The 26,522-nt window shown below is 37.9% G+C and overlaps 1 protein-coding gene across 1 annotated transcript in view; it reads right to left on the bottom strand.

The window, feature by feature from the left end:
• The window catches only part of LOC124163861 (growth factor receptor-bound protein 14-like), a 512,073-nt gene extending 494,652 nt beyond the window's left edge, over window positions 1-17,421 (bottom strand). The window contains exon 1 of the mRNA XM_046540966.1: window positions 16,197-17,421. The gene's annotated coding sequence lies outside the window, so the exon portion shown is untranslated. The remainder of the gene's footprint in view (window positions 1-16,196) is intronic.
• Between the last annotated feature and the right edge of the window lie 9,101 nt (window positions 17,422-26,522).

The following is a 26,522-nucleotide window of genomic DNA, read 5'->3' as shown; positions in this document are numbered from 1 at the left end:
TTAAATACCAAAGGTTTACTAAATGAGAAAATATTTAATTCGAAATTAATATAATTTATTCGAAACCTTTAATACGTAATCTCGATGGCAATCAAAAAGGATGAAATGATGGATCGTAAAAAGATCATTATAAAATCTTATCCAGTAAAATCTCACGACAAAAAAATTAAAATTTTATTTCAATGTCTTCATGAGCACATATGCAAGCTATAAAAATCGTTAGCTCTCGAATAGGTGAATTGAAGCGAACATCTTTGTTTCGCCAAATGTGATGTAATTCTTTCCTGGCGAATTATTTGCGTGAAATCTTTTAACGGACGACTCGTCGATCATCATAATGGTGAATGAATAAGGGTCAGACAGATCTTGGGAATTCAGAATAAAGGGGCCCTATCATTTTTATTTTCTTGAAAATGGGAATCCACACATTGCTAAGGTTGGCCTCCTTAGCAAGCCTGTCCCAGAAGTTGTTGTAACAGCAGATTAATTTGGCGCAACCCCGTTTTATAAACGTTGGTGATACACAACACTTTAAAAATTCCGAGAAAATGTCACGTAAATCTTTATTTAGCTTTAAAATGTAGCTGGCGTATATCTGTCCATCGGTCATGTCTACAGTGCTTATGTAGAGTGTCGTCGATGCTCACTGACAATGAGAATTTCCTCGACGTTATCAAGTCACTCAAGTTCTTGACGATGCTGTCCACCAGTGTTAATCGGTGCTATCAATTCCACCTTAACTGCACTTCCTACCTAGTTGCTCCCAGTTGACTCACAGTCACGCTACTCCTAGGTTAGCAATATTGCCGTATCTATATCCCTCCGTGGCCAAATCTTCCCAAATACCTTACAAATATTTAGCATACCTTTGGTATTTAATTCAAGGAGAGGTAATATTACCAAATTATTGATTATAACACTCACTAGAGGAGGTAGTTCACATTTTTGGATTGACGTAACAGTCACCAGTTTGCACTTGCGTCGTAATTAAGCATTGTGCTAGGGTTCATCATAGAGAGTGGTGGGTTGGGGTTTACGAATGGGATTTGAGTGGTATGGTTCTTTGCTCCTTCTCCTAACTTGCTTGCAATAACATTTGTGATAAGAAAATTGATCACACCGCATGATGATTTATACGGATGAATTTGGAGACATATCTTCACTAAACGAACGATTTGATGATTGATTTAAATGAACATTCAAATTTACTGATAATGAATCATACGGTCTTGGTTAAGATAGGTATCCGCAGAAGTTATTTCATCACTACCATTAATCATCGACTAAAAGTCATAATTTGTCTTATTGGCATATACATTTAAAACATTATACGAAAATAGAGAATGCCTGACATCAAATTCAAAAATTTTAAAATAATAATCACCTAAATGCCGAAATAAAGGAATGCCGAAAAATACACAAGGACTAGTAGTCTGAAAAAATCAATTTCCGATTCATTGATCTATAAATCAGTAAATGAAATATTAAAATATAAACCAAGCATATTTAACGACAAAGAAGATTTTCCATAATGTGATTATGGATTTTTTGAATTGGAGAAAAATAGATGATCTTTCAATAAAAAATTATTAAGATGAGATCCTTAATAAGCCGTCCAGGACGAATATATAAATAAAAACTAATCATGAAAATTCTTGTCTGGACGGTTGTATTTCAGTTTAAAAAAATTCATTCTCAGAATTCTAGAAGCAATGAAACCTATGAAAAAAGTTTTCAAATGGCTTTGAAAATAGGGTCAAGTGAAATAAAAAAGAAACAAAAACAAATTGGAAATAGGAAGAGGAAAGATAAATTCAATAAATAAATGTGGATATTCCTACATTAGTACCCGTGAATTGGTTTTATGACGATAAGTGTGTTTAAATTTGATGATTTCCACTTTATTTTATGAAGGTTATGAAAAATTATGAGTAAAAAATCTCTCATTCACGATCCTACATATATTGAAAAGTTTTTCAGAAAACCAATGGCTTATTTATTTTAGTCAGTGGTCCAACAATTAAATATTTCGAACCAACGCTAAGATCACTACGCTACCATGAATACTAAGTTAGAATAACATTAACGTAGCCAGCCAGTTCATAATCCAGGGAAAAGAAATACTAGTTTCAACAAACTGGGCTGACCAATTGCCTCGATTTGTTTTACTTCAAAATCCGACAGTTAAATGGCAACATTGCAGTTAACGAATTTATCATTACATATTTATATGTTTTTCGATAAGTTGTTAATTCGGTAGTGCCAGCTTAAGTACACTGCCCACTAATCCATGGATACGTAAATCACAGTGATCATTTTAAAATTTTAAATATAGTAAACTACCTTGTTTATTGACCAAAGACTTTTCATAAATATCCTTCCATACAACTTATTTTAAGGTATAATTTCACAGATATTCAAGTCGGAAGTAAAATGATTCGCCTATAAACAAAAGTTTGACAAATATCTAGAGCCACCAGCCAATAATAAAAAATCAGTAATGGAAAAATCTCTTTTTTCTCTTGTACTTTAACCGGGAAAATATTTACCGAGTAAATATTTCTTTTAAATAAGAGAATGAGGTTGAGGAGATCAGGGAAACCTTAGAAAATTCCGAGTTTACATTCCGTGCAAAAACAACCTTCGGGATTAACTGCAGTAGGACGTCATTTAAGTACCTACATTATTTAGCCTTCCCATGCATGAGATTGAAACTGCTAGGGCCTCAGCTAGGTACTTTAATAGGTTTTGATTCATCCCCAACCTCATGGGAAATGCGATGAGAGGGTTATTATCCCATCACTTTCTTTTTAATACAGTAGATTCCGTTTACTGGGTCCACCGGTTACATGGGGCAGCCGCTTAATTGGGGCAGATCTTGAAGAACAGAACCCAATAGAGGAATATCCCAGAGCATTCTCCGCTTAATTGGGACAGCATGCCGCTTTATTGGGCCATGAGTCGGCGACATAGACTCTATACTCGCGACGAAATTAATTTTTTTTGTTTTCTGAATACTATTATTTTTTTCCTCCTTTGATTTACTCTTATTTTTCACAAATTTTCCTATTCTTGCCCTATTTTGAAAGCTCTTGTTGTTATACTATTCGCAAGAGGATAGGATTTTTCTTTAATAGGACATAGTAAAAGACATTCATTCGGCGTCGCCCGAGGCTGTGAAAAATATTTTTAACAAAAATGTTATAATTCTTAAAAATGATAATAAAATAACTAAACACACTTATTTATTAGTCAAATTAATAGTTTAATCAACTTATGTTGCATTATAAACATTGTTTAGTCTTCTTTCTATCATTTCAACGTTTGTTTATGCCCATATACAGGATAATTCGCCTAATTGGGGCAGCCGCTTAATTGAGCAAAGTGCACAAGTCCCGATATGTCCCAATTAACCGGAATCTACTGTACTACCTTTACATTGGAGGCCACACGATTGGCATAGGTCATAGCACCAATATGGTAAACAACGTTCTAAGAAGGGTTATCTATCAATCAGAGGGAAAAACTACAGTAATAACAAAGATATCTTAGAGTAAATATGAAAAATATGAAATACGATAGGTGGATAAGCATTCATATCGGCAAAAGATAATTCCTACCAAACGAAAAAAATTCCATAAAGACATCAATAAAATTATCTAAATTCAACATTTATATTTATTACGTGTGGCGATACTTTTAGTTTCCATTTCAAATATATGCGCTGCTCAGAGATATCTTGCATTATTTCTTCCCTCAACCTGTTTTTAAGATACTTTTTAATTACAATCATACGCTTCTTTTAAAATTCTCTCGTTTTTAACTTGTTAATCATAAAAACTTAAATTGCAAGCATTCCATTGTTTTTTTTTCTCCGCGCAGATAATCGCAATGGTTTCTCCTGTGTTACGGCTCTAATCAGTTGGCATCTGGGAATTAATTTGCAAGCTAGCAATTCCATGCACTGATTGTCTGATAATAGCTTTAATGTGAATCATGTATAGCCATATGTGATTCAAGTCGAACTCTACCTCAAAGAGACAAGGTTTTTAACGGCATATCCATAAACGTTACTGAATTATGGGAGCAGATTGAATTCAAGCATATAAACCAACCATAAATGCAAGCTTATAGGTGGGTGAAAAAGGCCCTACAAATACCAGTAATGGAGATTTAAAAATTTCAAAGTTTATTCTATCGCGCCATCAGGTTTACTTAATCGTACCATGTCTTATCTTTTATGGTATAGTTCATTTCAATACATTATCGGCAATAACTATCAAAAACGAAATTCCATGGAACTAAAATGCCACAGGCATCTCATAACATACACTGCACAATATTTTCCACAACAATTCGTCAGATTTTATGCCAATATTCTGAGCTTCAACTTAGACGTTGACGGAATTAGTAAGTCGTTAATTAAAGTTGGAGAATAAGCTGAAAATTAACATTTTTTCTGAAAATTATAAGGTTAAAAAGTAATTTTAAATAATAACAGAATATTGCGAAATCAAAAAAGGGGCTGGGTGAAATTTATTTATTTAGTTGCACATCAGCCATTATAGAGTTGACTCGAAGAACATTCGAATTGTAACATTGAAATATTGATTAAATTAAGACAATCTTTACGATTTTAACTTAGAACTTGTATAAAATTTATAGGTTTTATAGCTTACTAGTTAAAGCAATGCAATACGTTCAAATATTCCAAGCCTTCGCTTACCGCAAAGTGGCCTTAAATAACTTTTTAATTGACTTAGGGATGAGGGCGTAGTTCATGTCGTTATAGGTCACCAGCCAACGGCATTTTGACTCCTCGCGTCACTTTTAGACGTCTTTTACGACCACTTCTTAAGTTACCTACAAGAACTTCCAGCATTAAAAATGTAGTACACAGGGTGGACTTAAAAAATCTAGATTACCTCTTTAATCAGCAGAATATGCTAAAAGACAACTATGCTATGCTGTAACCATTAAGAAAGTCCATTATGAGGCCTATAACGAATGGAAGCTGATTTCATATTTTTTCTTTCAGCCATAAAAGTAACTAAATCCTATTTTATGGACAAGGTTTGACAATTTCCCCCATAATTACAACAATGAGATATTGATAAATTTAAGACAACATGTAATGTAGTACTTAAATAAAATTTATAGGTTTTATGGTGCACTAGTTTAAGGGATGTAATGCATTCAAATATGCCAGATACCCCCACAATAAAAATCAAACAATCAACCCGGTATTCGCTGGTTTAAGTAGCTGTTGGTACACTTTACATGTATTACTTGCATAATTATGGTCAACCAATTTTCTGCCTATCCGGATTCAATTTTATTTCAGATGCGTTCCCAGACTCATAAGTGTCGATGCATTTTTCAAGTCAGCGAAGAAATGATTTGCCTTTTTTCAGAAACGACCCACTGAACATCGGGAACGAATATTTAAACTTTATCCTCGACATAACATATCTCGGAGACTGGGAGAATAATAATTGAGGTTTCTTATCAAAATAAAAATTCGTTCTAGCATTACACAGTCGTTAATGGCACTGATATTTTTCAGGTCACCCTCGATAAAGAAAAACATAATATGGGCTTAAAATAATAACCCAGGATATTTGACAGTTCCGACCTAAGTTGCTTACCTTGCGAAGATAGGACAAAAGTTTTAAACGTAGGTTTTCGCAGCGAGGGGCATCGTTGCTTATGGCTTCCGGGTGCAGCTGCGTGTTGCGCTTTGTCGTGCAAGCTTACGCGTCCGTTACAGGGTGCACCATCAGGCGATGAATGAAAATACGGAATTGGTTGTCAATTAATATACTCGTCCAACATAGGGCAAAAGTGCCTAAAAACTTGAAATATGAGAAAAATATCGTTGAAAAGTAGTTTGCTGTATTGCAGACGAATAAGAAAAATAATATAACCACGTATAGAAAGTCCAAAAACGGAGAGGAAGCAAATATAAAGCACTTTCTCATTTTATGGCAATTGCAATATACTATTTACTCTACTTACACATTGAAATGTACGATAGGTGTCACTGATAATTCTAATGATACCTACTTTGGAAATACGAGCATCATCAAGATATTTACTATGATAATATGCCCCTCGAGATAATGATGACCGAACGAAGAATAATTTGGTGCATGGATTCCACTGCCAAATAGAGGTTGCTCCCAAGAACTCGTATCACCCTGAGCACACAAACCTCGCACTGATAAGTTTAAAATCAGTCACAATTGGCAGACAGCTGCTCTGCAAAGGAAGGGTAGGTACACATTAAATTCTACCAAACCAAAAGTCTACCATGAGTGAAGCTAGCCGACACGTCGATACGTGGAAAAGGGAACTAGACAGCTGAGAGAAGAAAAGATTTGACCAATTGGCAACGACGGAGGTGAAACTTCCGGCAGAGATTAGAACATATTTTGTTCGAAAGGAAAAAGAATGAAAAGTACGCTTATCCCCAAAAACGAATTACTTACTATGTTGAAAGAGGACCAAATGCAGTGAATCAGCGAGGCGGTAAGCTAATAACATCTGATTTACATAGAATAATATTTCCGAAGTTGACAGCAACAGATAAGTCAAGAGTGTAAGCATTCAGAATGTGGTGCTACCGAAGAATGATGAAGATAAAATGGATCGACCGTGTAGGTATCGAGGAAGGGCTAAGAAGAGAGGGATAAAAAAGAAGCCTCCTAAAAACCTTAAGCAGAAGTCGGGACTGCTTAGTTGACCACATTATGAGACATGATGGCCTGTTGAAAACAATCGTAGGAGGACAAGTGGAAGGGAAAAAGGGCAAGGGACGGCCCCGAATGAGTTACATAGGACGAATTATAAAGAATATAAGGCATAATAAATAAGTCACCAAGAAAAGGCGACCGTAAAGGAGAGAAGAATGGAGAGCTGCGTCAAACCAATCTTAAGCCTCAGTCACACGGTCATTTTTTCCCGTCATTTTCGAGTGATCACTCCAGCGATCACTCGAGTGATCATTCGGAAATGATCGTCGCGCACAATTGTTTTTCGCGATCACTCCAATGATGACGATTCCCATAACTTTTTTCATCACTCGTCTGGTCGCTTTTTCTATCGCTGAAACCGTCACTGAAACCCCATATCAGCCAATCAGAACGCATGCTCGTATGGAGCGATTGCAGCGCAACGTTTGACAATCGTGGTAACGACACAGGGCTGTGATATCGTAAATGATGCGAGAAGTGACGGCGGAGGGACCGTGTCATTCAGAAAAATGATCACTCGAGCGATCACTTTACGGTCCCAAAAAGCAATCGCTTGAGTAATCGGTATGAGGGGCCAAACAAATGATCCAGTGATTCAGGATTTAGGACTGATCACTAATAATGATGATGAATATTTTCGCTATTTACCTATATATTTCATGTAAATACTGTTTTCAATTCGATCATGATAAAAATTTGTAAACCAATAGTTTTTTCATGTGAGATATAATATTTGTATCATGTGAAAGATCAATGTCCAAATTTAATTCTGTTAATACGATTCCGAGACCAATAAGAGCCAAAATAAAATCCAAATAGCATGATTCCTTTACGAAAAATAATTCCGGCATACCTTTACTTTCTCTTTTAAATTATTTTTGATAAAGATAAAGGAGTGGTCAATGTCAAAGGAACATGAAATAGTGACCCTTGAAAATATATTATTTTTTCTTGTTAAATTTGTTATTTAAGAAACAATAATTCAATTCTCCCAGGCTTTTAGATTAACTTATCGTCTAATTAAAAGCCGCACTGAATTTTGAATGGGAACTTATAGCTTGGAAATCGGTTATTGAAAGAGTGAAATTTTGTCAACGCCAAATATCCTTTCTTACTTTTAAGCGATTTATACAATTTTACGTATCTAAAAACAGCAGTTCTTATCTTGCAATTTTCCTTGTGATACCCGTGACATTATTCCCATGCTCAAAAGTGCAGTTGATAATCAGGAAATGTCAATGAACTCAATCGATAAGTATCCTTAAGTATGCGATAGTGACATCGGCGTTCGGCGACCTTACATAAAACCCACTCCTCACCACAAATCTTCGAGAAGAAAATTAATTTTTAATTGGAGCCGAGTTATTCCACATGCACGTGCATGCAGTACGTATTCATTGCAAGAAAGATCACGTTCCCACCGCAATCTATCCCGCAAGCTACGTGCACCGTGGGTTAGCTCATGTTACCATATTTTCTTTTCCATTCATGCTCAGCATAGTGTGAATCCTAAGCGCAGCAAGGGATACAAAACGCGTTCACTGAATTGATTCAAGTGGGGTGATGACGAATCCATTCATGAAGCCTTAATTTTTTTGAGAAATTCTTTTCAGACTCACGTAAAATTTTGCGTCAATCTGTTGAGTCGCTGATCCACGATGTAAAACGATTCAATTACCTTCAAGACGTAATAAAAATTTGACTCTCGATGCTATGGAATTCAATGAAATGAGAGGAGTTGCCCATTGTATTTCAGTGAATAACATGAATGAAAATACCAAAAAGGAAGTAGCAATAAGTTTGGAAAGAAAAGTCGACACAGCCTGGCGTCTAACAAGTTAACATTAATTCTCATACCCGCTTTGGGCAAGTCGACTAAAATACCGGTTTCCGAAATTTTAAACCCAAATAACCTGATATTATAAAAAGTATCCAGATTTAAATACACGCATACTTTTATGATATGTCCATTGTTATTGAAACGGTTAACAAATTCAATTGATAATCAATCAGACATTTTCGTTGTGGCTTCGATTTAGCGGGATCTTCATTATACCTGTGCATTCAACAACTCTCCCCACTGGTTTCTATTTTGCCTGGTATCTTCCTCATATTTATGCTGTGGTATAATTAATTTGGAGTAAAATTTACTTAAAAAACTATGATGATGTGATCCACGAACATTAATTCTTTCCCTTTGTAACTAACATTTTTTAAATAATTTGTTCGGTCATTACGTAATCAAACTGCACTCAATCAAAGGTACGTTACCTAAATTTTATAATTAAAATAATATCATCGTGTATTCTGGATTTTTTTGTTTAAAGAAAGAAAGAGAACCACATACATCATACAGCTGCCATTTTTCCAGTTGCCAATTCTCACCTATATCAAGACAGATTTTCTGTCAAACATCCCTTTGCGAAACTTATCAAAACGTCCATCATCATCGAACAATAAGAGTAGTTCCACAAAGAAGAGTAACTGTTGGATTTAAATTACATTTTGTTACCTCAATTTTCTTATTCTCAGTCATATACGAGAATAATATAATGGTTCATAATGCCAAACAAAATTTCTGCAATTTTTCGTTGCTTATACACTATTTTGGGTCAAACTCATACTTCGGTCATCCATTCCTCCCATGTTCCACATAGGAACACTGAAAGATGTTGCTTTTTAGCTTAGTTTATATTCAGGTACAACTCCGGACTACGCAAACTCAAAATTTCTGTATAAATTCTCAAAGAATTCAGCCGTTTTTTTAATTTGTGTACCAATTCCGCTTGGTGAAACCACGTTTACAAAATATCGAGGTTATGAAGAGTTAACTAAAGTTATAATACGCTAAACCCAACGAATACGCAAAATTCGAATATAATACAGTAACTTCAAATGTTCTTGGTTGCAACACAACAGTTTTCGACTGTCGGATATTAGACGGAGTTATCAAGATTTTTTGGATCCAGAATGGATGCCTTTTCCAAGAAAATTCAAAGGATGGATGGATGCATTCCTACAAATATTAAGGTCCCAATGCTCGGTATTTAAATTATAGTATTTTCTTTTTGCGCTTATTCCGCATATCGCATTAAACATTACCCAAGCAGTTTGACGATTATACAGGCCAACAAAAAAATTTTGTCTGAAATTTTTTTTATTTTAATAGCTAATCATTATAGATTTTTATGTGCCGAATCCAAACCTGGCCTTAGTTTTTTTGTGTCACCCATAGTTTCCAAGCAATATGTATTTTAATATTTAGTCTAATACCCCTATACGGTACGTAGGGAAATTAATGAAACACAGTGTTACATCATAAATTTGTTTGTATTTACTGTTAAATTACTTACAGTAGTAATGCAGCGTGATAATACAGGGTTCACTTATCAACTGGAATTGGTCTACATTTTCTTTCCCTTTTTTCCTTGAAGCTTCTTGTGTAGCTTTTTCTGCGATAAATCGCTTGCTGAACTTCTACCAACAGTAATCTCCCATCATGTTTTTATATAATAATAGCATGATGGGGGATTACTATGGATAATCCCCCATTATCTTCGTTCATTAGACCTACTTTTTCGATTTTATTTTAACTATAAAAAAGCTGTAGAATTCTAAAAATATTGCTTGATTTCATAAATTTAACTGTAAAATGTGAATAAATGGTGGGTGATATAACTTTTTAAGCATCACATTTGGATCCAGCAACTTAAAAAACATAAGAATAAGGTATTTTCAGTAATAAAGTTTTTTCATCGTTGGCCTGTGTTATTAATTTCAAATTTAGATAAGACCATGGCGATTTCATGAGAAAAACTTTAATTGAATCGCCCGTATAGCATACCAGGATATATTTTTGAAGTCCATCACCATTTTTAAAACAGTTTAATTTGGATTGATATTCTTTAGTCGACGATTCCAATATTGGAGCTCATGAATGTAAAAAGCGTAAAAAAATAAACAATTCGCGAAGAATAGAAGACATTGTGGTAAAAGCACAGGCAATTCCTACTAAGGGAAAAATATTTAGATACTCAAAGCCAAAAATAATTTCTCATTTCTTTTCTTTCGCTAAATTAGCAAATGAAAAAAATGGATAAAGTCAGGTGTAAAATTACTTTTAACTAAGCATTCATGAGATTCACCGACTACTTCCGAGGAACTAGCGATTATAGTTTTTAGGGTTTAAGAATTCATAGAATGTACTATCTGTGTTCTACCGTTTTATCAATAGTCAGTTTTTAAACCGTAAGCCCTTTCCGTATTTTATTTAGCATAGCATTTCAACAATATTTCCTCATTGACTACGCCATTATATTTTAATTTTTCATTCTAGCATCGCATTAGCTTATCATTTAAGTTTTTACAAATAATCAACAAATTGAGCCACAGAATACTGCGTTTTTTTAGACATTGCGACCTAAATTAAGCCAAGAATTCTACTTCTCCAAAATGGATGCACAATTTCCCCATTACTGTATTGTAATGAAAAAATAGTATGGAGCAGCAGATTAATGGACAATTAATGACATATTCGTCAACAATACCAAAAAGAGTAATTAAATATGCATGACTCACTATATTTATCCCACTTTAATTGATTACAGCCAAAAAACATACCTCAATTTTCCCTCTTCCTCAGAATATTTATTGTTGCCTTTATCACTCTCAACTAAATGATATACTTTATACCCATCGCCGTTACATTTCCGCTGCCATTATTTCTGCACGACAATTTCATTGTATGAGCACGACATGCATTAAGAAGAGCAGAAAATTTAATTAGGTGCAATAAAATTGAATTCGTAAGTATATAATGTTTAAACCTCAACCTGCTGAAGGAGCATCGCCCCAATTGAAAATAAACTAAGTAAGTACGAGTACAATCGATACCCAATTATGTAGAGTATATAGCACTTAACAAGAGAAAACATTTATAGTCAGCGACATAATAAAAAACGTTCCTTGTGAATTCTGAGAGGATTAAGCACTTAACCACCGATTACAGATGAGCGTTGCAGAGCAACCTGTAATGGATACGCACTATCGAAGCTGTGTAATCTGATTAATAATTGGAGCTGAGAAAACGGTGATGATCATAATCCACTAACAGATCGCGAAAGATGGTTTGACAATCAAGAAATTCAGGCTTATTTTATGGCTTTTTTTTGCTGTCAATGTTGTAACCCCACAGGGAAAAAAATTACATGAATGCAAGTCATTAGGAGCATGCACGAAATAACCGTACTTTCCTGAATCCTGTCGAATATATCGGCATTTTTCACAGGCATGTTTCTGCATCTACTCGTACAGAAAATTTTTCACATCACCGGTGCAAATATTTATTGTAAATATATATAGGGATAGGTATGACATTCTTAATAATAATATCATGATCGTTTTAACATGACATTTTCAATTCAATAGCACCCGTAACGTTTGTTTTTTTCACATGAAATGTCCACCTTTAGTACTCCTACGGTAAACTAAAATTTCTCCAATTATTACTCTTTCCTGGTATCCTCTAACGAGCTAAGAGTTTATGTGAATATTAATAGGGGTTTTGGCATATGAATATCATTTAATTGTGTTGCAACGCATAAGCATAATTGTTAATAATAACATTATGACAGAATTACTAATAGCATACGTAAAGTAAAGACGAATTATTCCAAATTAAGAAAACAAAATTTTTTTGTTTTTAAAGACTAAGGAGTACCTACTGTGTCTATTTTTTTGTTACGTTTACTTATTTTCTACTTGTATCACTAGGGTTTTTGTTCCTAACCCTGATATTGGCTAATCATACGTCGAAAAGTTGTCTTCACTGGAAAAAATAATAATAAATGGAAGAGGTTGACATTAATGTTGAAAGTATTAATCAAACACTCGAAGAAAACATCGCTTCAAACCATTAAGATATTAGATACGATTAAAACAATCGACAAAATCGATAGTCGATGGAGAAAATATCGACGACACTCGAAGCAAATTCCCGGCATTCAAAGAGCCGTTGAGCGGCGCGCAGTGGCATGGAAGTTCGGCCGATTTACTCTGTTATTACTGCGCTCTTAATCGTGCTTTCTGCCCTCGACGATTTGGCCAACATAAGATAACATCGAAGCAACAAAACAAGACCTCGGAAATTAACACGAACTGGTCGCCGCTTACATTAAGATCGCGCTTTAAGCGAGAGAGGAAAAAATGTATACCACATGATCATTTATGATCATCACGTACAAACTCGCTCTTTCAGCATGTTTATCCTCTTTGCTTGCACCATCCTTTCTAAAAAAGACTACCGTCCCATTTCATCACCACACCAGCAACTTATATTTATCTCTTTTAATTTCCACCGTTGAAAAAATTAAGGAATGCATTGATGAACTCCAATGACACACATATGCGAGAACAAGCGACTAAGACGGAATGATCCAATATTCAAACACTCTAGCACAAATATTCGTCACTGACTACTGCTAAAATAGATATATGTTTCTTCAGACATACGCGAACCTTAAGAAAACACACAAGGACCGTGATAAAAAGAGCTAGCAAAGAGCATTCTTAAAAAGTCATTATTACACAAAATATACATATGAATAGGAGAGCATATACATATAAAAACAATGCATGAAACGGCCTCCGATCAAGTGATAATGGCAATTAAAATAACCAAAACTTAGGTTGGTTAAATGAAAAGTATGAGGAAAATTACTAAAAAGTGCTTTATTGTAATGATAATTCTATATTTCGCTAGTTATAACCAGGGATGTCAATTGAAACGAAAATGTTTCGTTTCCATCCGGAGAGAAACTAAAATACGAAGCCTAGGTTTAGTTTCGTTCCCGTATGAAATTTAAATCACAAAGGAGCTTAATTTCGATCCGGGACGAAACTTCACTCCCAGGAACGAAACTATATTAGTCGAAACTCCACTGGTCATAGTTTCATAGATCAAAAGTTTCCATCCCAGACGTTGAGAGGAATAGTTTCGACCCATTTCATGACAGATGAGATAAAAGCATTGAGCTTAAAAATCGAATGGCAAGTTTGCGTTCACCGTTCTCCTGTTAGTGGTAAAAATATGAGTGCCCCATGCATCTAACGGCGGTAGGCGGAACCTCTACTTCATTCAACCATACTTCGCACTTGATGTGTGGGTCGGAACTAAACTGCTCGAAGGTGAAGCACGTGGTCCCTCCGGTGCGAAAAAATATCTACGTTTCGTTTCGTCCCAGAATTTTCGTTTTGTTTCGTTTAGTTTCGACCCGAAGTAGTTTTGACTTCGATTTCGTTTCGACCCTGAGTTTAGCTCCCCAGGTTTAAATCCGTTTCGTTCCTACATTTCGCTCCTGGGAACAAAACTATCGAAATTTTATTGGTTCTGATTTTCTTTTAGTTTCGATCGCCATGACTGGTTACAACCTGCATTTCCGCTTGAATCTTATTTTCTTCAAAGGACACATACTTCAGATTTGTGGTGACTCTAATGCCATATTCTATGTGAACACATGAGATTGGATCCCAAAACTACGAACTCAAATTTTTCATTACAATTAAGCAGATGTTTACGGCTTTTCTACCTGATTTTTTTCGCGATGCAATGACAATTACAATATGCCAGTTTTAAACATCGCAAAATTATTTCGGATTACCAAAAACAAATTATACACACAACTATGATAAAAAAACGATATAATTTAATTCATACAATCTCTGTCACCATATAGTTAGTCCAAATTCCGATCTAGGAGGAACACTTACCGAGAAAATCTTCCGAACATAGTTTCACATCTAAGGTAGCGGTACTATCGTAATTGAAGCCGAACTATGCAATTAATATCAAATCTGGATTGCTGGATGGGAACATCATAACCACCAAAAAGCATTAGCTCACGCCCTATCGAACAAGAGAGACATGATCCAGCGCCTTGACGTAGTACTACGTTTAGCCTGAGAATATTTGTTTTCTTTTTTGCCACACACGATAACACAAGCGTGCGCTGACACGAACGCATGCAAATCAATGAGCTGAGACCGAGGAGGGAAAAAACTACGCTGCATAAGAGTGCATGGGAGTGTCAGGGCCGGATTCAGATAATAATTCACAAGCATCCGCTGACACGAATGCATGCAAATCAATGAGCTGAGACCGAAAAGGGCCGGATTCAGATTAGAAGAGGCCCTAGACTATTTCACTTAAAAGCCACAGTAGGCTAAACGCGACGGTCTTAACCAATACCTTCTTATGTTTGTTTATTAGTCATTTGCGCATTATTTCTCCTTGTTCTCGATTTTAGTGTTCATTGTTTTTAGAAAAGTGTGACTTTAATTTTGCAACCAATTTGAATGTTGGCCCCATCCTGATCTTGAGACCTAAGGCTGAATCCTAATTAGCCCATACAAAAATCAGGCTATGGGGAGTGCCCAATATCCTACTATGCTTTTAATCCCGCACGAAAAAAATCGTGAGAAAATTAAGCGGTACAATGGCGAAAAATAAAAATATTTTTTCCAGTTTATGTCCAGATCGTACCCAGGAGTGACAGAGCCAGTACCCTGATCAACTCCATTGCTTTGCAGAGACCTGAGTTTAAGCTTTTTGTTATTTTTTTCCGCATAGCATAACACAAGCATTCTCAAAGATTAAGATAATATTTTCTCAGCTAAGCGATTATGCGGGTATGAATATCAACAAGGCCAGCAGGGTGACGAGTGGGAAAGGGGGTCAAGTAGTTCAACCCCCCCAAAAGTATAGGAGATACTTGGGTGTAAAGGCCTGGTTACACGATACATTAACACGTACGAGTTAATGTCTAAATGTATGAGCGCGTGAATGAAAACGGAAATGCACCGTGTAACCACCCAACTTGTGCGAACGCATGAACGGAAAATAGAACCTGTTCAAATTTGGTTCATGCATTCGTACATATTCCGTTCCGATCCATCAAAATCATTCATGCCAAGAAAAATTAACTCGAACATATTAATGTATCGTTTAACCAGACCTTAACACGTCTACGTGAACCGCTCCAAAATGCAATCCATTTTCAAAAAAACGGGACAAAGTACCTTGCTACGGCCTTGAATATCAAATAAGATTTTACAATTGACATCATCCTATACTGTTCCCGTAGGATATAATAATAAATATAATTGACATCTTCTTATTCTGCTCTTGCAGTATAGAATGATGCCTCCCTCAACACAACACACAAGAAAGCCATGCCACACTACGATGACGTCGTAACACGTTCAGCCTGAGATGATTTGTTTTCCTTTTGCACACACGATAACAAAAGACTGCGCTATCATGAAAACATGCCAATCAATGAGCCGCTACCAAGGCGACAACATGCTCTAGCGCATAGACCGTGGGAGTGTCCGACACAACATACGCCTCCCCGCCCCACACACTTCGTTTCCATAGCAACTCACCCACGGGAAGTCTGCCGACGTATCAGGCGACGCGGCGCGGAGACTGCCACACCAGAGGGCCGCCTCGGCTTTCCGTTGAGACGGCAAAAACTCTTCTATAGCCGGCCGATTCGCACTGCTACGTGCGTGAGGCCACACGCTGGATTCCGAAGCCCTCTCGTTGCCCCACCGAGCCGAGCGGGATAAAATAAAACGGCGAAAAAAACACACAGTCACACGCACTCGGAAAAGTCCTCATTTAAAGGGGATATCGCCTTCGAAATTCAAGGGGGAGATAAAAGACGGAAGGAATGACTGCAGAAACGCCGTGCAAAAAGTCTTGAAAGATATCTTTCGTCCGTCACAAGTAAGAACGTTCCTTCTCTTCCTCCAAGGTCCACCGAGCACCAAGATATCACCGCCAACACCAACACCGACGCACCATGACGCAGCCAGCCCGGAAGGCGCGTAAAAAAAAGAAGAACGTCGGGACGAGCGGAACGAACGCACGAAGGGAGTCCAAGTCCAACAACGCAGAATGAGGAGGGACTCCTTCCCTCTCGCCTGGCGATTCACTCGCCGCCTTCCCTCCAGAACACGACGACGACGGACGAAAACAAAACACACGCGACGCTGCGAGGGAGAGAAAGAGAGAGGAGGATCGGCCGTCTCGGGGATGGGCGGGGAAAAAGGGTTGTGGAGAGGAAAAAAAGTGACGATCACGGCGCCGGCAGACCGGGGATCGATCCCGCTTTTACTCCCTTTACGCTAGCTCACACGCGAAACACACGTTCAAACGATATCGTAAGCCACACTACGACAACACAGAAGCATGTGTCCGACGACGACGAAACGAGCGACACACTATCACACCTAGTGTGGAGACCGTGTTTGCTACGCTACTACAAATGCGCATGTGCTTCGTAGACCTTCATGCCAGCGACACCGCGCGTCCAGCGACGAAAGAAAACACACTAAGCACGCCCGGTCCGGGGAAACGTGAACGTTTTCGCCACGCTGCTACTACTACTACTACGCATGTCCTGCGAAGACTGTCGGGGCGGTCCGTCCACGCTCTAGGGCTGCGCGCATTGTTATTCTTCCTTCCGAAAAACCCTGACTTAAAACGTCCTCAGTGCGTAAGGGTGGCGATAATGCGGATCTGGAGTGACACTCCTTATTCTCGGATTAGATGGTGGGCGTGTGAGAGAGGTTTTTAAGTCTCCCTCGCTGCTGTGCTTGTGGGTATGCCCGCGCTCGTAGCCTGGATGTGTGTTGGTGAGGGCGGAGGGGAGGAGGGAGAGAAGGAGGGGAGCGAGAAGGGCCGGGAGGGGGAGGGAGTGAGAGAGAGAGAGAGAATGAAAGAGAGAGGGAGAAAATGAGAGAATAACGAAAGGGGTTGAAGGGGAAGTGCTGAGAGAGAGATGAAGAGAGATAGGGGGAAGTGGAGGGGAGGTGGAGCGGAGGAATATATGTATACGTAAAGTACATTTGGGGTCGTTCAATGGGCGATTTGGTCATCCACATTAGACGATAAAATGTCCATAGGCTGGTTTACAGGCCGCAGTTATTGCTATAGCAGAAGTGGCTGTAAAGCTAGACTCTTACGTGTGGACAGCAGCTGCGAGGTGAGCACGAATCGATTGATGTCTTGATTCGATCAATTATCGAAGTGGAAGTAGTTCAACTTAGTACGCAGTAGGAATCTATTTATGGAAATGTATCGCAAGCGACGTTTCTTGATTTAAATACGTAGGCCGAGGAAATAATTACGGATTTTTTAAATGTTAATTTATTACTTATTAGAAATAATTCTATCGATTTAACAACACATGCCAAGGAAATAATGGCAGATTTTTTTTTTCAATTAATTACTTATTTGGAATCAAGTGTAAACCAAACATTGATTTGAGTGTCTCACAAGGGATATGGGATGAAATTATTTCTCCTTCGCAACTGCCGTTTCTTTTGTTTATCTATCTATGCTATCACGAAGCTCATTGCCCATAGTCTGGCTTACGCGTCGTAGGTATAGCAATAATAGTCAACTGTGAAGCTAGACTCATGTACACGGTGCGAGCTAGGATCGTGTCTGGACAGTGGCTGTGAGAAAACGATTCGAATACTTTCTATTCGTGTTCGATTCGATCTATCAGCGAAGTGGAAGCAGTTCAACTTTGAGCGCAGAGAGAATCTATTTATGGATATATCTCAAGCGGCGATTGTTGATTCACTTACTCAGGCCAAGAAAATTATTATTACAGAATGTTTTTTTTTTCAATTTATTACATTTTATACATATATATATCGTAATAATTACTTAATTTTTATGTAACAAACTCTACTACACGTTTTTTGATTGGCTGGCAATCATCATCAAGTAATAGCAATACTATGATTGCAAGCTAATTGAAACACGCGCAGACGAGTTTGTGACATTAAAAGTAAGCAGGCAGAACGATATCTCTGTGTATCAATTCATAAGCTAACATCATAAGCTTTTTATAAGCTTAATTCATAAGCTTTTTATTTAGCCTTGAGAATGGGTGACGAGTCGGAACCCGAAACGTCGCCTCTCTTCGAATATCTTACCCGCGCGGAAACATAAGAAAATTTTAAGTACTCTGTTCGCCGGGAAAGTGTAAAATCATACATACTTCATAAGCTATTTTTCCCTCGAGAAAAATTTGATAGCAATACATCACTTTTTTCGGAGTCTAGAGTAAATCAAACATTGATATAAATTTCTCACTAGGAAGGTGGATAAACTAATTCTCCTTAGCAACTGCCATTCCTTTTGTTTTCATACCTATGGCATCACGAAGCGGATTTGTTCTCTTGGTACACTTTTATATTCATAACGTAGCGAGATGCCGTTCTTGAGCTTCTGCTATTGCAGTCTACTTCCAGGTGTTCTGGCTTAAGAATAAAAATCATCGGACTCCAACGCTTCGAACGACGGATATTAACTGTTTCAGGTCATCCATTACCATTGTGAGAAATATCACCTGATATTTTATAACGTATTTCTTCATCTTTCGGGATCTTCCGCAACAGTTGGTGCGGTCGCGAAAATTTTCGACCAAAAGACGCTGACTAGCAAATTAAAGCTATATATTATCGTCAGCAACCGTACCGGTAGAACCGGAAAATGAAGAAATTCGTACATATTAATTTCAATGTTAATTTTGTGGTATTATTGCGTATTTGGGAATACAAATTTACTGTCAGTTTCCTAATCCGTCCACGTTCTTTGGTAAACGATAGCTATCGATAGTGTCGGTTCCCAACGATAGTCGCTAATCCATCGCGGCAACCGTATGTTAATTGCCGTTGACAGTAGCAGGTACCCTAGACAATCGGAACACATTCGAACACCGAAATTAAGGGAAACATCGACATGGCAATGACGCAACCGTGGACAATTTGAACCCATGAAACTAACCGTGTCCAACTTCTACGTGTTATTCCAGCTTAATTGGATGGCACTTACCACACGTTTGAGATGTGCCTAAACATCCGCAACCACTATGAATGAATCCGTCCTCGATTTTTCATGAGTGCCCAGATATTTGAAAACTTAAGTACCGAGGGCGAAGTATTCGCGTGTGCTAGGAAATGTCTTTGGATGAGGATGCAGTCAGGAATCGCGAGTACTAAGAAACGTAAGCGAGAGTAATGGGAACCGTCAGTGGAAGTAGACACAGCTAGGAATGGCGAGCACATAGATATTACCTTCTCAGTTCTTAATACTGGATCGGTTGCTTTAGATATCGGAGAGTAATCGTTCGGCCCATTTAATAAAAGTATAGTATCTATCACTCCAATTTATCGTAGTAAGTAAAATATGCAAAATAAGCAAATGAAATATCGAGTAATCGGTACTCGATATTTCATTTGGACCTAGATACTTACAAAGTACTCGATACTTTAGTTTGCAAGTGCAAGGAATCGTTCAGTGACAGTGCAAGGAATCGTCAAGAGGAAATAGATGCAGCCAGGAATCGTGATTACAAGGAATGGTCTTCGGTAAGCTAAGAATCGCGAGTACAAGAAATCGTGAAGTGGAAGTGGACACAGCTAGGAGTAGTGAGCACATAGTAGAGGCAGTGGTGCAAAAGTGGAAACCCTGTTTTAAATTACGTTATAACTAGCTTCTTTTCCAATGGAATTTTTCCAAATTCATGAAAAAACTCACAAAGATGACACACCCTTTATGACCACTTTTCGTTTTGTGCTAAATTTATTGTTTACTTGGTAAAAATAATACTAAATTATAAGTTGACAATTTTATTAGATTTTCAAAATGCGCTGATAATGTGGAAACGTTTATATTCTGGCTATCATACTATTGAAAAGTGAAATATCATATCATCTACTTATTATTCATTGAAATATCAACGCAAGGGTTAAAAAATAGCAATTTTTAACAAAATGTTTACTTGCGAAACTGCAGTACTCATTTACACTCCTGGAGCATGGTCTTCTTTTCTCTTACGGAAACAATCGCTTTCATCATAGATTGAATATCCCAATTTCACCATTTACACTTGGAATTGAGGCCTATAATCTTCATCGGCTTCTGAAAATGGCGAAAAGGTATTAGAAAGAACACATTTAGGTAAAGGAAATGCGGAAACGTTTCCAAATTTACCCCAGGGTTATGCTTCCACATTACCAGCATCGGCATATTGAACCATAAAGCTAAAACTATACTACATTTTCCAGCTAGTAGATTACTTAATTACACCAGATTGTTATATGCTTAACAAAAACTTAAAAAGCACTAAGAAATAGCTTGGTGGACAAGGTGATTAAATTAAACTTAAAAACTTACGTGCGGTCATCTCTAGCCTACAATACTGCCCAAGACCTAAAGATTATGCTTCCACATTTGCACCATTCCCTCTAATATCTACTCAATGCTTGATAATTCATCAATTTTACTCGATATCGGTAAGTGATTACTTAGCCCACCACAAACATAGATTCACTAGAACAAAGACAATGAGAGATAACAGAGAAGGGGAGGCCACTGTACGAGATAGAGTGAGAGGTCGGGGTTGCCGAAAACGTTGGAGTGGGGTGGGGCGACTTGAGTTTAGAAGTGGTGGGGAGTGGAGGGAATGTCTTCCTCGTAAGTCACGTGAGCCGCGCGGAGAGAGAGTGAGGGGAGAGGGGAGGGGGAGTTAGGGAAGTGAAGGGGAGAGAGAGTGGGATGGGGGGGAGACCGGCTTTGCCGCCAAAATCGCCTCCGCCACATACAATCCCACCTCCCGCTCCTTCTGCTTAGGGGTCATCTCTCGACGCGGAAGGGCAGGGGGAGGGGAGGCGAATCTTGGCAACGTGGTGTGCAAAAGTGAACCATCAACGGAGGGAGGGGATAATGTGAGTGGAAGATTTGCAACGTGCGCGTGGGAGGGGGCGTTATAATGTGGTGTGCAAGTCCCTACTCGGTGCATCGATACTGCACCGCTCAACGACTTCGCCCCTCGACAACGGCGCGATATTTCGTTCCGTCGGTGGGGCGGTCGACGCAGCGGCGTCGCGCAGACTATTAGTGTAGTGTTCAACCGATTAACCCCCTTGTGCTGAATTTAAGAGTCTAGCTCGTCATGGACTACCAGTGCCAAATCGCGCTATGACGAGTGTTGCTCGTCATCAGATTTTCAAAGTAATGGCACTCTTTAGGGGAAAAATATAGCTATTTTAAGAGCTAAACAATGTTAAAACATTCATAATATACATAAAGAGCTCATATCTCATGAAATATGGCGCATTGGAAGGAATAAAATGATTTTAGTTGTGTTCTCGATGTTCTTACGGGAAGAGAGTTCGTTATGAAATAGTAATAGATTATTATTTCACTTTTCTACGTTGATTACAAACTAAAATGTATCATTTTATTATTCACCATTCCATTCAAAAAGAACCACAGAAAATAGGAGTACGATATTCAGAAAAAAATCAAGGTAGGTTTGCATGATGTATTTAATAAGTATTCTTATAGTCTCCCCTCTCTTCATGGACTTCCCTATTCAAAACACAATAAGGGCTTCTTTTAGAAATACCTAATTAATATTAAAGTATTCTACCGATTAAGGTAATTTTTCCATGGAATACATAAGAAGTATTCTGGCAATCTTCCCTCCCCTCATAGTCCCCCCTCTTCAATTCACAATAACGCCTACTCCCTTCCATTCTATCTTCATATCCTATTCTCTTTATTCCTCTCGCCAGGGGCGGTCTGGTCAGATCAGCTGGTCGGCAATGCCGAGGGTCCCCAAATCAAGGGGCCCCAGAAGGCTCCTATCTACCCTGAAGCTTACATGAAAGGTACATTGAAAAATGACTCGGATTACTTGAGCCAAAGTTTTTTCTACAATTAAAAAATTCTAAGTTTACATTAGTTGCTTTATTAACAGCATACTAAATGAAAAAGATCATAAAAATTAATGAATAAAATAAAGCTGTCAGAAGGTTAAAGAGAACCTACTGCTTTTTGAAAGGGTCATTCGAAAAGGTTATCATGGAAGTATTATTTATTCTAGTGCAGTTTAAAGGAAAAAATTCTCAATATAATAATGCACCCTTAAATTTTATAAGCTGTGAAAGTCACACTTTTTGTTGCATTTTTTCTTACGAATTTGCTATTTTTCGTTAAATTTTATCTGGTTTTTAAGAGCCACAGTAGCGTCAAAATCCGTTTCCGAGCTTAAATTTCCCGGGAAGGACCCCCGAATCCCCCAGTAGGAAGGGCCCCATCATGAGCCCCAGGCGAGGGCCCCCTATCACCCCAGATCGCCTCTGCCTCTCCCACCTTTTGCCAGCATTCTACTCTCTTACATTGTTTTCAACAACCCCTATCCGCTCAGGACTCGCTCCATCCATACATTCTGTCTTCTCCGTATTTCATTTAAAAGCTGCCTCTCCTCACCCACAATGTCCAGCACTTCGTCGTTCCTTCTCCTTTCCTTCCACTTTACTTTCTCCGTCCTTCTCCATACGCACATATCAAATGCTTCCAGTCGTTAATCGTCCTCCTTCATAAGTGTCCACGTTTCTGCACCGTGACTTCTTCTTTAAAATCATGCAACCCCACACCTGGGATTTACACTAGCAATATTTTCTTGATAATCACATTCTGCAAGCGACTTCCCATGTGAACGCGGAACTCTCCCTGATTTCTAGAGGACCCTTGCGGAAGCGTTCCGTTACTAGCGAACAGCAACCAACCCAATTCCGGAAGTACTTTTTGTAAAATTAAATTCGTCATCGAATTCTGGCGAAATTAAGTGGAACGCAAAAAAAAAAAATCCCGATTGAAATCGTTCTTCACTCAGCCAAGAAGGTTGATGATTTGGATAAATAAGGGTAGAGCTCACTATTTAATATATGATTTTCCTCGTAAGACACAAATATATCACAGAAATTAAAATTAAAATATCAAGATTTAATCTAAGCACCGAAATTCCGTACAAAACACTTATTTACGAGTGAAAAGGCGTCAGTGAAGCAATAGGTGGATGACTTTCAGACAGAGAGGAAGAAGTCGACACCACAATACGCACGTACGTAAATCGGTAAGTCACCTTGAGCAGCGAGCGATAGTGCAAGCACCTCAAGGGTCCCGTTAGCTTAGACGCGTATTCACGCATAATCCTCGTCCACGTCGTATCTCATATCCCATCGCGGGGATTGAGACCACAATAGGGCCAAGGTAAGGAGTTACCTTCGCTACTGCGCGATCTAAAGTAAATACTTTTCGCGTATGCCAGTGAAAAAAAATGTTGCCATCGTAGGCGATACCAATTAAGGCTAAAAGGTAGCTGATACCTGCGATTTTTGTATACAGGATGTGAATAATTCAAGGCAGGTATTTTTAAGTTTATAATTCTTCCATCTGTCTGTGCCGATGATAACGGAATTTTCATTCAGATTGACGTGATTCGACTTTAATTGCATATAATATGCGACGCCATATGATAATAACTCAAAAAGTTTTTTAAAACCTACGAATAACGTTATCAATTTTCTTATTTTTCGACGAGCCTTGCACCAATTTTTGTTCAAATGACGTTCGTATTGTAGTAGTATACATCTTTCCTGTGCTTAGATAGTTACTGCCATACGAGTCTGTATAAAAATATACATGTTCTAATGCAATTTCCAGAAAAAAAGCACGGAAATCTAATATTGGTGGCCATTATTCGATAAGGTATTACATTATATTATATGATATCATATCATTTCATATTATATTATATTCCGAAAATTTCATAAAAATAACGCATACTTAGCTTCTCGCGCCACCCTCCTCAAAGGGGCGGATGTATGTGGAGGGGATTTAATAAATATATTAATTGGGATTTAGAAAAAAACATTAAGTAATTACCGGCATTTGAAATCTTAATTGTAGAATTTTCCTTACAAATTATTCCACACTTGAAAACGCTCGCTGGATATGATACGTTTCATTTAATACCACATCGATGCAGGAAATATTAGTTAAAGATATATCTTAACTTCATTAAGAGTTGAACATATCTACTCACCCCAAAAGTAAACATAAATACCCTTCCCTATTTTCTGGCCAAACTGGCCATTGTTAAACCAGGTCGTTCAAATCTACTCAAGGCGGCCTCTCCCAGAACCAAGCTCAACAGTGGATGACATTCGCGCCTTTATGGAGCCGGAAAACAATTATTCCCGCGCAGGAGTTACCAAAATATGACTATTCGCCAGGAAACAGAACTCATGCAAATACTTCAACTCGAGCTTGAACTAGCGACCTAAAATGGACAACTGTATCGAGGGCTATAAACACTACAAGAGCATTAATGCTCTGAAAGAAATACTCGGAAAGAATTCTGTTATGATTCAATGCATTCCTGACAGTCATGCATGCTGCAACAGATGACTTAAAAATCAAGAAATACACTGAGAGAGCCCATTTTATAAATGTTAAATAAAAATAAATGGACGTTATTATGTCGAATTAAATATTATTACACATATAGTTATTTTATTAGTGAATACTCTTAAATCTCTCCGTATTTTGCAGGATTTACTATAAATGGGAGTTTAAACACCTATGTAAACAATAACCATTCCGTAATTGAACTCCAAAGATTCAGTAAAACTGCGAATCATATCGTGGATATATAATATTTTTGCTGCAGAAAAGTAAGAAGCATAAATACACCTCAACGCAACAATATAATGCGCAGTCTCAGACGTGACTTCATGGAATCGACTAGGCATAATGATATGTGAAACAAAATTTAATTCAACATAAAAAGTCTTTGTTTTGAGAGCTACAGTCGCGATGGAATCTCGAAACTCGTGATGGAATCTGGAAACTCCGCAAGCTACTTCTATAGGCGTGCAGTGCAGGGTTTTAGGCCACCAACTAGTGGTGTAACTAGGAATACGCTTTGGGGGTGATGGGATGGCCTGGGCGGGAAAAATTTTGAAAACTGACATGCCTGGATGTAATTTTTTATCATTTTGACACTGAAAATTTAAATGTAAGCAGATGCATTTAATATATTTCAAAACTAGGCAAAATTTTTAAATAACCTTTTTTATTCTCTGACGCTTTGGGGGATCTTTACTGAATCTTTGGACTTAAATTACGGAATGGTTTTTGTTTAGAAAAGTGTTTGAACCCCATTTATAGTAAATTCTGCGAAATGCGTAGAGATTCAAGAGTATTCACTAATAAAATAGCTATATGTGCAATATTTATTTAATTCGACTTAATAACGTACATTTCTTTATATTTAACATATATATTATGGACTCTCTCAGTGTATATCTTGATTGTTAAGTCATCTGTTGCAGCAAGCATGACTGTCAGGAATGCATTAAATCATAACAGAATCCTTTTTTTTTTATCTATCCCCTCATCCTCCCCCCATAGTTACGCCACTGCCACCAACCATTACTGGAAATATTAAATTGAATATAAACAAAAGAAAAACGTGCGTTGGAGACAACTGACTCTTCATTTACCAATTATTGAAGTCCTTTATTGCACGAGGGAAAAAAAGAATTCATACTCCCATCCGTTCGGCAGAATATTTCCATTATTTTCTCCTTAACGTCGGATCTAGACACATAATGAAGTTCCTCGATGATGAGTGACCTCGCCACGCGCCCTGGTGGCGCCTAGAGGGCGCCTGTGTGCATATGCAAATTTTCGATAAGGGACGCGAGCGAGGCATGGATGCACGCAACCCCTCCCGGGAGTCGAAGCGGGGAGCAGGCCAATCGATCTGGGACGCCGACGCCGCCGCCCGTCAGGGGAGGGCCGACGGCGGCGATGCGCTTGACCTTGACATC

This window comes from Ischnura elegans, chromosome 8 (genome assembly GCF_921293095.1).
Source record: "Ischnura elegans chromosome 8, ioIscEleg1.1, whole genome shotgun sequence".
NCBI lineage: Eukaryota > Metazoa > Arthropoda > Insecta > Odonata > Coenagrionidae > Ischnura > Ischnura elegans.
The sequence above is the reverse complement of the archived record's forward strand: the minus strand, read 5'-3'. Positions and strand labels throughout refer to the sequence as shown.